Source organism: Eptatretus burgeri, chromosome 5 (genome assembly GCF_056783735.1).
Source record: "Eptatretus burgeri isolate ZD-2024b chromosome 5, Ebu_testis_v1, whole genome shotgun sequence".
Taxonomy (NCBI): domain Eukaryota; kingdom Metazoa; phylum Chordata; class Myxini; order Myxiniformes; family Myxinidae; genus Eptatretus; species Eptatretus burgeri.
The window spans coordinates 44634374-44647950 of record NC_140965.1 but is presented as its reverse complement, the minus strand read 5'-3'; the positions used below and the strand labels follow the sequence as shown (position 1 = coordinate 44647950).

General features: G+C 45.2%; 1 long non-coding RNA gene across 1 annotated transcript in view; it reads right to left on the bottom strand.

Moving 5' to 3' along the window:
• The window catches only part of LOC147026340 (uncharacterized), a 72867-nt gene that overhangs the window by 58294 nt on the left and 996 nt on the right, over positions 1–13577 (bottom strand). The window contains exons 1-4 of the long non-coding RNA XR_015058296.1: positions 12227–13577; positions 11963–12117; positions 11590–11675; positions 7678–7736 (exon numbers count right to left, since the gene is read on the bottom strand). The exon at positions 12227–13577 is cut by the window's right edge and continues 996 nt beyond it. This is a non-coding gene — a long non-coding RNA (uncharacterized LOC147026340). The remainder of the gene's footprint in view (positions 1–7677; positions 7737–11589; positions 11676–11962; positions 12118–12226) is intronic.

Sequence of the window (13577 nt, the reverse complement as noted above, 5' to 3'; positions counted from 1 at the left end):
GTGAAATTTGGTCTTCCCTTCACGGAAACGGAAGACATTACGGAGCTGGAGTGTGTTCTTATCAAGGTCCATGGCTCAAGGGGGAGGGTTACAATTATAAACTTCTATAATCCTTGCCAACCATTGATGCACAAGAGTCTTCAGGAGGTTTTTAGAAGGTGTGAGGGGGTGGTACTTGTCTGTGGCGATTTCAACAGCCATAATATTCTCTGGGGCTCCAAAGACACTGATAGGAACGGCGATATCATTGAGGATTTGATCAATGAATTCGATATGGTGATACTAAATGACAGACAGGGAACATGTATAAATCCATCCACAGGGAAGATGTCCCCTCTGGATCTCACTCTTATTTCTTCAATAGAAGCTGCGAGATGCGATTGAAAAGTCCATAATGACAACCTCGGGAGTGATCACTTTCCTGTGATCACAAATCTCCAATGTGAAAGGGGTTCTGTGGACTCACTCGGTCCAGTTTCTTGGAACTTTTCTGAGGCGAATCGGGGTCAGTTTTCAGATCGATGTGTCAGGGAAGTGAAGGAAGAGATTGGTATTCACAACATAGATGGTATCAAAAAGAATATTGTTCAAATTATGTTTAACATTGCTTGGGAAAGAATCCCAACCTCAATTCCTTCAGGGGGTAGGAAATTAAGGTCCCCTGGTGGAATGAGGATTGCAAATTGGCAATCCAGGGAAGATGTGCGGCTCTCAAGAGACTTAGGAAAACCCTCAGGTTGGAGGACGTTATCGAGTATAAGAGGAAAAGGGCGATAGCCCAAAGAACTATAAAACGGGCCAAGTCTGCCTCTTGGAAATCATTTTGTTCATCAGTTAATCCAGATACCCCTCTCAAAACTATATGGGGAAGAGTCAAAAGTATACAGGGAGTTAAGTCGGGAGGGAGATCTTTTCCAGTGATTATTTCCCAGAACATAACCCTGTGTTCTAATGCAGACAAGGTAGAAGCCGTGGGCCAATTATTTTCTAGTAGTGAGAATATCATAAAGGATGACGTTTTAGAGGCTGGTTTTCCCCAAGTTGTAAGTCAAACCAGGGTGATCACCAATACAGTTCTGCCTTCAAACCCTTCACTCAATCTTGACTTCACTATTTGGGAACTGAAGCAGGTGATTCGTTCGGTTAAGAATAGCGTCCCAGGCCCGGATCGGTTATCGTTCCTGATGTTCAAACACTTGGAGGATCGGGTGTTGAGAGTGTTCCTGAGTTTCTTCAATAGGATTTGGGCTTTAGGGAAGCTTCCCAGCGATTGGAAACACGCTATTGTAATTCCTATCCTGAAAGAGGGGAAAGATGGCACTGTCCCATCTTCATATCGCCCGATCTCCCTTATCTCAGTTGTTTGCAAATTAATGGAGAAAATGGTGAATAACCGATTGGTCTTCTTCTTGGAAAAGAACAACCTATTGTATAAAGGCCAGAGCGGTTTTCGAAAGGGATGGTCCGTTATGGATCACATTTCCGCACTGGCAAATGATGCAAGGAAATCCCAAGGTAATCAGGAGTCTCTTCTGGGAGTGTTCCTCGATATCCAAAAGGCATACGATTCAGTCTGGAAAAATGGCCTCCTTTATAAACTGAGTAATCTCAGGGTCAATGGCAGAATGCACGATTGGATTGGTGACTTTTTATTTGATAGAACATTTCAGGTGAGGGTTGGCCGGAGCCTCTCCTCTTCGTTTCATTCTGAAAAGGGCATCCCCAGGGAAGCTGCTTAAGCCCAACACTCTTTAGTATTATGATAAATGATGTTGCCTCCATCCGCAAGCTCCATCCAAGTTATTCCTGTTTGCTGACGACATTCCTATGTGGATTTGATGTAAAAATCTTGCTACTTCGAGTAAAAAACTCCAGGGCGATATCCGGCTCGTGGAGAAATGGGCCGAAGATTGGGGTTTTAAACTATCAGCTGATAAGTCCAAGTTTATCATATTTTCCCGTAAGAAGAAAATGGATGATATAGCAATGGTAATTAATAGTACTTGCATCCATCCATCTCGAGTGGTGTCCTTCTTAGGAGTCACCTTCGATAAGGGACTAACCTGGACCCCGCAGGTGAAGGAGCTGATAGGTAAATGTGCCAAAGGAAATAAATTTATTACGCTGTCTCTCTGGAACAGAGTGGGGAGCACATCGTGACAGTCTTCTTATGATATACAAAGCTAAAATTCGTTCCCACCTGGATTACGGATGCCTGGCTTTCGGTGATATGGCCAAGAGCAACCAGAAAAAAACTTGAGACTGTCCAGTCAAAAGCCCTTCGTGTATGTTTAGGTGCTTTTACTAGCACTCCGGTGTCTGCCCTTCTGGTGGAAATAGGTGAGATGCCCTTGTCCCTTCGCTGGGAGATGCTGAGAATGAAATATTGGGCTAGATCCATTTCTTCTGGGGACAGCCATCCTGGCAAATCCTTATTTGAAAATTGTTGGGAATACCTAAAGTTAGACAACAACTCTGCTTCCTTGCCTCTTGGCCTGGCCTGTATCAAGTTAGCCAAGGAAATGAAGCTGGACTCCCTTCCAGTCAGCCCCCAACATAAAGTCCCCATTTGGCCCCCCTGGACCTGTTTATCCCCGAAAAGAGACTCTCAGAATCTTTTCTCGCTGGGCCACTGATTTGCACTGGATCAGAAGGTCACCTGATCGAAGTTTCCTTGCACAATGAACATCACCAAATTCTTTTCCAATTACGGAAGTCAATTTTATCGGGTTATTGAAAATTAATGACTTGGACCCTTCCACAGCCGAAATTATAATTGGGAATTTATCCCCCGGCTCCTCTTTATCCTTCACCCCTTCCCGCACCTCCGACTCTTCACAACTTCCATCACCGGGCCTGCCCCTCTTCATGGCCGACACTCCAGAAGTTCCAACACTTCTTGACGAGGGCGCCCAATCATCCTCACCCGGTACCCCCTCCATGTACTCTCATCCCCTGGGGATCCCCAAGAGTGAAAATAAGGACCTTACCGATCAATACCAAAATACAAGTACTCAGAACCAGAGGTGATACCAAATACTGGAAGTAATTGGAAGCACCCCCTTCCTCCAAGGTCTGGTGTTGCACATCGGCAGTTGACAAATTGTTTAAACCAGATTGTTTAATAAAATATTGGAAAGTGAGAGGATGCCGGAGGAGTGGAGATTAAGTGTACTGTTCTGATTTTCAAGAACAAGGGTGATGTGCAGAGCTGTGGAAATTACAGAGGGATAAAGTTGTTAAGCCACACCATGAAGTTGTGGGAAAGAGTAGTGGAAGCTAGGTTGAGAGGAGAGGTGACGATCTGTGAGCAGCAATATGGGTTTATGCCAGGAAAGAGCACCACTGATGCGATGTTTGCTTTGAGAATGTTGATGGAGAAGTATAGGGAAGGCCAGAAGGAGTTACATTGTGTGTTTGTGGATTTAGAGAAAGCTTATGATAGGGTGCCAAGAGAGGAGTTGTGGTATTGTATGAGGAAGTCGGGAGTGGTGGAGAAGTATGTGAGGATCGTGCAGGATATGTATGAGGACAGTGTGACAGCGGTGAGGTGTGCAGTAGGAATGACGGACCGGTTTAAGGTAAAAGTGGGATTGCACCAAGGATCGACTCTGAGCCCTTTCTTGTTTGCAATGGTGATGGACAGGTTGACGGACGAGATCAGACTGGAGTCTCCATGGACTATGATGTTCGTGTATGACATCATGATCTGTACAGAGAGTAGGGAGCAGGCTGAGGCGAGCCTTGAGAGGTGGAGGTACGCACTGGAGAGAAGGGGAATGATAGTCAGTCGGAGTAAGACAGAGTACACGTGCGTAAATGAGAGGGAGGGTGGTGGTATGGTGCGGTTGCAAGGAGTTGAGGTGGTGAAGGTGGATGGGTTTAAATACTTGGGATCAACTATCCAAAGTAACGGAGAGTGTGGGAGAGAAGTGAAAAAGAGAGTGCAGGCAGGATGGAGTGGGTCGAGAAGAGTTGCAGGAGTGATTTGTGACAGAAGGGTAGCTGCAAGAGTGAAGGGGAAAGTATATAAGACGGTAGTGAGACCAGCTATGTTGTATGGTTTGGAGATGGTGGCGCTGACAAAAAGACAGGAAGCAGAGTTAAAGATGCTGCGATTCTCATTGGAAGTGACGAGGATGGACAGGATAAGAAATGAGTATATTAGAGGGACTGCGCAGGTAGGACGGTTTGGAGACAAAGTAAGAGAGGCGAGATTGAGATGGTTTGGACATGTGCACAGGAGGGATGCGGAGTATATCGGGAGAAGGATGTTGAAGATGGAGCCACCAGGTAGGAGGACAAGAGGAAGGCCAAAAGAGGTTCATGGATGCGGTGAGGGCAGACATGCAGGTGGTTGGAGTGTCAATGGAAGATGTGGAGGATACAGTGAAATGGAGTCGGATGATCTGCTGTGGCGACCCCTAATGGGAGCAGCCGAAAGAAGAAGACATATATGTGTATCTATCTATCTGTATATATATATATATATATATATATATATATATATATATATATATATATATATATATATATATATATGTCATATCTATCGATAATTCCACCAATCTGTGTGTGTGTGTGTGTGTGTGTGTGTGTGTGTGTGTGTGTGTGTGTGTGTGTGTGTGTGTGTGTGTGTGTGTGTGTGTGTGTGTGTGTGTGTGTGTGACCGCTGTTTCTCGACAACCACTGGTCCGATCAAATTCAAGCTTGCCAGGTATATTGCTGGGGCCCTGTGGATGTGCCTTTTGAAGGTTTGATATTAATCAGATAAGTGGTTCCCAAGTTATGGCCATTTACTTACCAAACCAATGACAGGACATGGTGCTATGATGTCACGATTGACGTCACAATTCTTCTTTTTTTTTTTGCACGTACGGCCACGCACGTGCACTAGTATAAATGTATATATATATATATATATATATATATATATATATATGTGCATATATATGTGCATATATATGTACATATTTTCCATGTATATTGTTGGGTGTGTGGGGGAGGGGGGGTTAGGGAACAGAGCTGTTTAAACAATTTCCCTTGTGTTCTTGCAGCCGAGTTTCTCGGATAAGATGGCGCGCGGGAAGGTAAAGGCGGCATTGACAAAGCAGATGGAAGCACAGCACAAGGGGGTTTATCTCAAACCCACGACAAATGGATAGACAAGCAACTTGAATAAATACAGGTTTTAATGGAAATAAATCAAATATTTACAATGGTAATAATTCAAAACAGGATAAGAATGAAACAGAAAGTGAGGTAAACTAAATCTAATTTTGAGGCGGCTCCACGCAGACTTAAATACAGACAAGGGAACAGATAAATAAAGAAAAATAATCCCTCTATCCCGACACTTATCTGTGTGCCCTGGGATGAGTTTCGAAAACTTGATGGTCACCAAACCACTTCGTCACTGTGCAGGAAAATGTGTCCAAAATTCCGCCAAGCCGCTCTCTGAGCAGGAAATGTACAGGAGGCAATTCAGGTGGCGATACTCTACACCAAGGCTCAGAAACCGTTGTGCAACTTCTTTCGTCGAGTGCACTTGCCAACATCACTGCTGTGCAAAATGGCGCCGTCTCTTCCCCCGATGGCACAACATGAGGCTTCGAGGATGGTCCCACACGATCCAGCCAACAGTCAATGGCCAGCGTCTTGCTCTACAACGTGAGCCAATTTTCCTCGGCACGAAAACAAGAATCATGCCGTCTCTTTCACTGCATCAAGGGAAAGCCAGCCACAATGCCCTTCTCTTTCAATTGCTGAGCCAGCCTCTCTCTTCTGTAAACTCTTGGCTCCTCCGAGCCTTCATCTTGACAGCCTTCTTGTCACCCAACGCAAGACTGTCTGACTAACTTCACTGTCCTCTTGGCTCCGACATCACGTTCATCAATCATCCATTCCGGGGGCATGGTTTTGCCAGCCGTCACTCCTGGAGGCAGAGCTTTCTGCCTGCTTGGATATGCAGCTCGGTTGTCGTTGTTTTAGGGATGTGATCCCTTTTTATCACCGGTCTTGAAATGCAAAGACATAGGAAAAGATCACAAGGGGCAATCACATACTGGGGGAATTTTTTCTTAATCGCGACCTAATTAACACAGCACTACCCCTCGTGGGGTGACACGTAACACTTAAACTCACAGTTTCCCTACTTAGTTCACATTAAGATGTCTCCTACATATCCACGGATCACGCTTCTCCATACAATCCTATCTTTCCTATTGAAATTCTTCCATCGACCCCACAAGTATAACAATATATACTATATATATATATATATATATATATATATACATATATATATATATATATATATGTATATATATACAATACACACACACACACACACACACACACACACACACACACACACACACACACACACACACACACACACACACACACACACACACACACACACACACACACACACACACACACACACACACACACACACACAGCACTGTATACTCAGGAGAAACCACGCAGTACAAAAAAACCCCATGAGAATTAATCGTTCGAGTGGATTAGAAAAAAAGAAAGCGAGTTCTGAAGTTGAGTCCATTAAAATCTCCCCGAATTGCAGCAATTGTTGATGACAAATTACAATGTGCCATCCTGGGTGCTGTCCCATCTTCGGTAATCTTCCCCGATCCCTTTTTTTCATTGTTTTATAATTTCTCTTTTGCTTATTGCTCTGTGCTTTTTGCATCATTTTGCAGTTTGTTCAACTGCGCAATTGGGTTTTTTTTTATACTCACTCCTTTGTGACTCGTTAGATTGGTGTCTCATTAATGTGGTGCAGAACACAGTTGGCTGAAGTGCTGATTGCCATCATACTTGCCACATTTCCTTCCTCGGTCAATGGTCATTGTCAGGGAGTGTATTTTAATGCACTGTATTCGGTATTTCCATCAATAAACTTGGCTTGCGACTCCTTTTACCAGCTTGACTACAAACATAGCATCATGTGATAGGGGTGGGGGGAGGGGGCAGGATTGGGGTCACACCATGAAACGGCACAAAACCATTTCCCATACATGGGTACCACAACCCCACCTCGTTTATCCTCCCTATGAATGCAACCGAGAACCCTGTAAGCTTTACCTTTAGCGGACTGGCACTGTATGCTCTCCCAACCTCATGATGCCCCCTTCCCCCCTTGTAATTGGAAAGCTCGGATAGCCGAACAAATTATGCCAAATCAAATGAGAGGCTAAATGAACAGACATGTGGACAAGCCGTCACAGTGGAATGCATGATTAAAATTTAAAATAGACATGTTTATTTGAATTATGAAAGTCTGGATTAAATCTTAATCATAAAAACCTTATCTAAACGTATTTGTTAGCACTTATAAATCTATCATGTGGATAACTAAGGAGCACGACAAGCCCGTGAATGTGGTATACTGCACAGCACCAGTCTTTTGAGAATGGAACTGGGAATGAGGAAAGAAGAAGAATAAGAATCAAACTATGGGTGGCAATGAAAGTGATTCAATGAGCTGCAGGGACCAGTGTGACCACCCCTTGGCTTTTTTTCACAAGACCTTGGCTATTCGTTGTTCACCTTGGCGTCTTGGTTTTCTATAGATCTTCTTGGCGTATAGGTTTTCTATTATCATCGCTTTTCCGAAACCTTGTGAATTCTTGGCTTTTTTCATTGGCTCACCTTGGCATTTATGAAAATGAGGAGTGGTCACACAGGCAGGGATGCCTCGGCTGTGGCACCTGCAGAATAAAGATGGCGCAGGTGAAAAAGGATGTGAAAAAGTGAAAAAAATGGCACAGTAGCAGTATAATCTAGCTGGGGGATGGGTGGAATGGAAGACACACATTAGCTGCAGCGTAAGAAGCAGGGGGGTAAGAGGCACAGTAGCGTGAGTGTAGCAAGCTGGGGGTAAGGGGGGCACTATCTATCGCGTAGGAAGTGGGATGGGGACGAGAGGGTGGCCACCTCAAGCACAGCTTTGGGCATGGAACACAGAATCGAGGGTCATTAAGGTAATTTCAATAAAATCATTAGTTAGTAAAATTGGCACAGGCCTCAGTGAAAAATAAACTTCAATTATCTAATCAATTAAACGGAAAATAATGCTACCCTGGAGACTAAAAACATGACATGGGAATTATTTTGCTTTGGGCAAAGGTTTTCATTCAAAGCATGATCAATTACAAGGGCCGTACCAAAGGTCATGAACACCTTCATTAGCCCCCTTTGGACTTAGACCAAAACGGGGACTGATGGATTTGGTTTCGATTTCCGTGTCCGTGCGTGTGTGCGCCGCAACCATATCTCAAACATGTACGAACTGATTTTATTCGTACTTGGCACAAAAACACATGACTAGACTTTTTTTGGGATGAACATGTCATTTTTTTTTTCGATATCAGATCCAAGATGGCCGACTGGCGGCCATTTTAGTTGGAAAAAAACCTCGGTGTTGAACACGTCCTCAACCATTTCTTGGAGATGCATTTACCGATCTTGTTCAAACTTGGCACACAGAAAACGAATGATGGTTTACATGTGCACGTCATTTTTTTCGAGATCAGATCTAAGATGGTCGACTGGTGGCCATTTTGTTACTTAAATGTGTCCCCAACCATTTCTCAGAAATGCATAGCCCAATTTTTTTCAAACTTGGCACAAGTACAGTACATGATGGCATACACGTGCCTCTCACTTTATTTTGCGATCTGATCAAAGATGGCCGAGTGGTAGACTGGCGGCCATTTTAGTTGTACATAAATATGGGCTAGCCCTTTAACTCCATCCAGAAAAATTACTAAAACAACAGGGGCTATGACATTTTATGTCTTTTTTACTTGTTGTACAGTAAACCAAAGGTATATGTAAGAAAACTGATGTTGTTAATTGTAACTGGACTTACTGTTATAGATTCAGCGGTGTCGGGGCTCGCACCCCACTCTTGACAGCCAAATGTTGAAGATTCGGCATCACTTAACAGCACCGCCATCTCCAGGATTATAACGCCGGCTGACTCGGCACAGGTCTCGGGTTACGCGCCTCGGATCACGATACCAACGTACACCCGTGCCTTGCCAATTTGGGAAATAGACCCCGGTTACAGACTGGATTTGTCAGAGACCGAGCGGAGTCTACCAGTCCGTAACCATTTTGTTTTTATATCCAAATCGAGCGGATTGTTCCTCGGCGCGGCACGAATAAATTCAAGGCATCAAATCTCGTATAACTCAGCCAGATTTATTGGGAACACATGTTTTAATCAATCTATAACCTGCCCTTAACTAGGGAGCTACAGATTACAGGTTTCGAATGGAACCCTAGCGAGATAAACCTGAGACAACATGCAGACAAGACACACAGTACTTGGTGATGCCTCATAGACGAGAGGAAAAGTATCAAAGGCACGAATGCGGCTCGTGACAAGCCGATGTCAATGGATTCGAGCGCCCAAGCTCAAACACGCCACGTGGCAAAATGGTGGCGTCGTCCTTTTGTCACACTGCCCACGCACGCAGCCTCAGCGCGTTCAGCCCCGTAAGGTCGACGGCACAAGAGCAGAAGGTCCACGGTGTGCTCCAGCTGGCTTTTCACAAGGTCCAGCATACGAATCCAGGCCTGGCCTGCTCACCAGTCAGGCCAAATCGGGGTGTTGGGCTCCGTCACTGGACTCCGGATGAACCTGCCGAGGACCTCTTCATAAAAGTCGATCGCCGACTCCCCTCATGCAGTTCCTCCTGCCTCTTTCACGAAGCAGATCGCAGACTCGACTCTTGCAGCCTCTCTTGCCTCTTTCACGAAGCAGATCGCAGACAGACACATCCGTCCCTTACACAGCCCATCGCGACTCCCACTCGTCATTTCTCCTGCCTCTTTCACGAAGCAGATCGCAGACAGACACAGCCATCCCTTACACAGCCGATCGTGATTCCCACTCGTCGTTTCTCCTGCCTCTTTCACGAAGCAGATCGCAGACAGACCTCAAGCAGTCCCTTCCTTGCCTTTCTTGGGGCACACACCTCACGAAGCCGATTCCAGACTCTCACTAGCAGTTTCTCATCCAGCCGATCGCAGACTCGACTCTCAGGCAGATCCACCCCTACCTTTCCGGCGCTCGCTCTCCTCGAAGCCGACTGCCACCCTCAGAGCGCTGAGCGGGGACTGTCGTCCGGAGAGGGGAAGGAAGAAGAAGAACCTCTTCTGCACGACCACTGCACGAACCACGAACCACGAATAATACCACCACTGCACGAACAATGAACAGCCCCCATACACCTCCCGACACACATGTAACGTCCAATTACCGAACAACCTGGCTAAACTTGCATTTAATGGGGGATCTGGGCTAATCCTATATTTAATAACACACTAAGGGCCATTTCCGCAACAATACAACATTACTATTGCACAAAATCTCCATAACGTTCCACACATTTCTGCCAGTGTTGCACGACTTTAAAAATCTTGCTGCGGTAGAAGCCTGTTCTAACACTCCGCAACCAGCTATGTGCATCTATATCTGGATTGCCTCATCATTTTCATAGTGCTGGCCTCATGTGCTCTTTCAAGGGGCCAACAGATGGTAGTCCGAGGTGGCCAAGTCCGAACTGTACAGGGGGTTGTGGAACACTTCCCAGCCATTCTTTGAGATTTTCTCCATTGTCAGATGCGCAGTGTGAGGTCGGGCATTGTCATGTTGAAAGATGACAGCTTTTGTAATCAGGCGCCAGCTTTTCCCATAGTGCATGTTTCATTTTCTTGAGCATCTTAACATAGCGAGCCGCATTAATGGTTTCCCCTTTGGGCAGGAAATCAACCAGTTTGCATCCCTCAGCATCCCAGAAGATAGTTCACATAACTTTAACAGTGGAGCGTACTCTTTTGGCCTTCTTTTTTTGGAGATGTAGAGTGATGCCATTTCATGCTTTGCTGCTTGGTCTCTGGGTCGAAATGGGGGAACCAGCTTTCATCACCAGTCATGATACAGAACGGAAAGTCATCACCCTTGGCAGCACGTCGTTTAGGCAACTGTGATGACACATCCATGCATGTGTTTTTGCGTTCCTCCAGAAGCAAATTGGGAACCCAATGGGAACAAGCTTTCTGATATCCCAAGGTCACTATCATCTCCTGTAAGACATGGTGTCCTCTGCCAAGCCGTGCTGTGATCTCCCTGTCACCCTTCAGTCCACACTGATGAGCACATCAACTTTCTGCTTGTTGTGTTTGTGCTGCTTCTTGACCGACCACAGCATGGCGGATCGGCAATGTCCACGTTTCCGTCTTTGAAGTGTTTCACCCACCTTCTGACACTGCTCGCACCCATCTCCGTACACCTGACTCAATCAGCCATAGATTTCTGCAGCTGAGTTGTTCTCCTTGAATTACTGCACATTGGGGAAACAATATGCCATTGACAGCCATTTTGTCACAATGGATTGTGGGAACACCAGTGATGTGCATGCACCGAGCATGTGTTTATATTAGAGGGGATACTAATAACTCATGTTCTACTGTATTCTGCATGAACGTGTGGAATCCACTGATGGTCATGACTTTTGGTATGGCCCTCGTATTACAGTGACAATACTTCACCGGTGCTGTAAGGTCTGGGTTCATGTTCCAGGCCTTGGAGAGAGTGGTTTTTTTCTGGTATAGAGTGCCTTATTTCGAGCTCCAAACTGGAAGAAAAAAAAAAACGAATCAACTTGACAGTCAGATTATAGCATGGAATATTATCATTATCATAGGATTACAATTGTGCACACAACACATTACAATAGTAAGTGGTAAATAATAAAAGATGCTAATACTTCGGATCACATTGTGTTCATATTAGTGACTTTTGTGAGTTGTGTTCATTGCAATGGTGATCAAGTGATAACTTAGCTCATAGTAATTTAGTAGGACGAACCACTTATTGGCACCATGAACTCTTAGACGTCTTCCTTTTGTGCAGGATGTTTACCTCAGGGTTGCTCGGTAAGCCATGGATGCTTTTCCAATCCCTGAGATGCACTTCAATAGTAGTTTGGAAACAGAGGGGGTGCAGTGCGAACCCCACCTCAGGTGTTGGCAACCTGCAGCATGCTCTGATGATAGCAGTTTCACAATCACTCAATCCTAGAAGATGTAGCATGTTATGGGTTAAAGGAGAGCTGTCAGTAAAATGGTGTCAGCTTTGATTAATGCAATTTAGGAGACAGAGTTGCCACTCACCATCATGATTTACCTTCAAACTGTGATGCTCTCGAAACATAAATGAGATGAATCATTCAAGCAGGCTTGTATCCACTGTGGCATACTCTCAAAGTGATGCAAGATGATTGACTGCAACAGTGTCCTCGGTTAGCTCAGCACCTCTATCCACAAGTTTTATCAGCAGTAGTTTGTCTTGCTCCACTTCCATGATCGGCAACACCTCTATCCTCCACTTCCATGATCGGCAACAGTGTCCTTGGTTAGCTTCCTCTATCCTCCACTTCCATGATCGGCAACAGTGTCCTTGGTTAGCTCAGCACCTCTATCCACTAGTTTTATCAGCAGTAGTTTGTCTGGCTCCACTTCCATGATCGGCAACAGTGTCCTTGGTTAGCTCAGCACCTCTATCCACTAGTTTTATCAGCAGTAGTTTGTCTGGCTCCACTTCCATGATCGGCAACAGTGTCCTTGGTTAGCTCAGCACCTCTATCCACCAGTTTTATCAGCAGTAGTTTGTCTTGCTCCACGACCATGATCGGTAGCTCACTACTCCAGTATTTTATGTGTCGTAACCCTGTCAGCCATAATGGCCCAGCCACTACTCTGACCAAACTCTGCCAAAATCTTTTTGGCTTTTCAGTGCTGCCTATTATCTCAAATCTACAGATCTGTCATGTACAGGGTGTTTCAAAAAGATTAATACAACTTTGACTTCCTGCCATTTCTTTGTTTTTTGACCTATACCGTTTTCCTTTTCAGGGTTTGCTGGTGTTGTCATGGTATTTGTTACCTGGGATTCCTAGCTCCATAGCTCAACTATGCCATTGGCAGTGAAGCAGAAGACAAAAGTGGTGGCTCTGTGGTCTGAGACTAAATCATATGCAGACACCTGCCAGAGGTTCTGCCAGGAATTCGACCTCAGAACACGTGATGGACCCACAAATTGTGCCATTCAATTTATTGTGAAACATTTTGAGCACAAGGGTACAGCGCACAACCAGAGGAAGGGCAACAGTGACAGGCCAGCATCAGTAACGAAGAGCCAAGCCAACATTGACACCATGCAGGATTCTGCATTGGACATTCGCAAGAAGTCTCACCGCTGGCACTCCCGGGAGCTAGGCATCAAACCAACATCAGTCTGGCATATCCTCACTAAGGACTGAAGCTTTTCCCATCCATCTTCTCGATTCAGCATAAACTGAGTCAAGATGACACAAGAAGGAGACTTAATATGTGCAATTGGCTCAGTGACAGGATGGAGTGGTACCCAAACTGGAACAACCTGATCTGGTTCAGTGAGGAAGGCCAGTTCCACTTGAACGGTGTCATCAACGACCACAACATCATTTTCTGGGGGGGGGGGGGCAGAACCCCCTGAG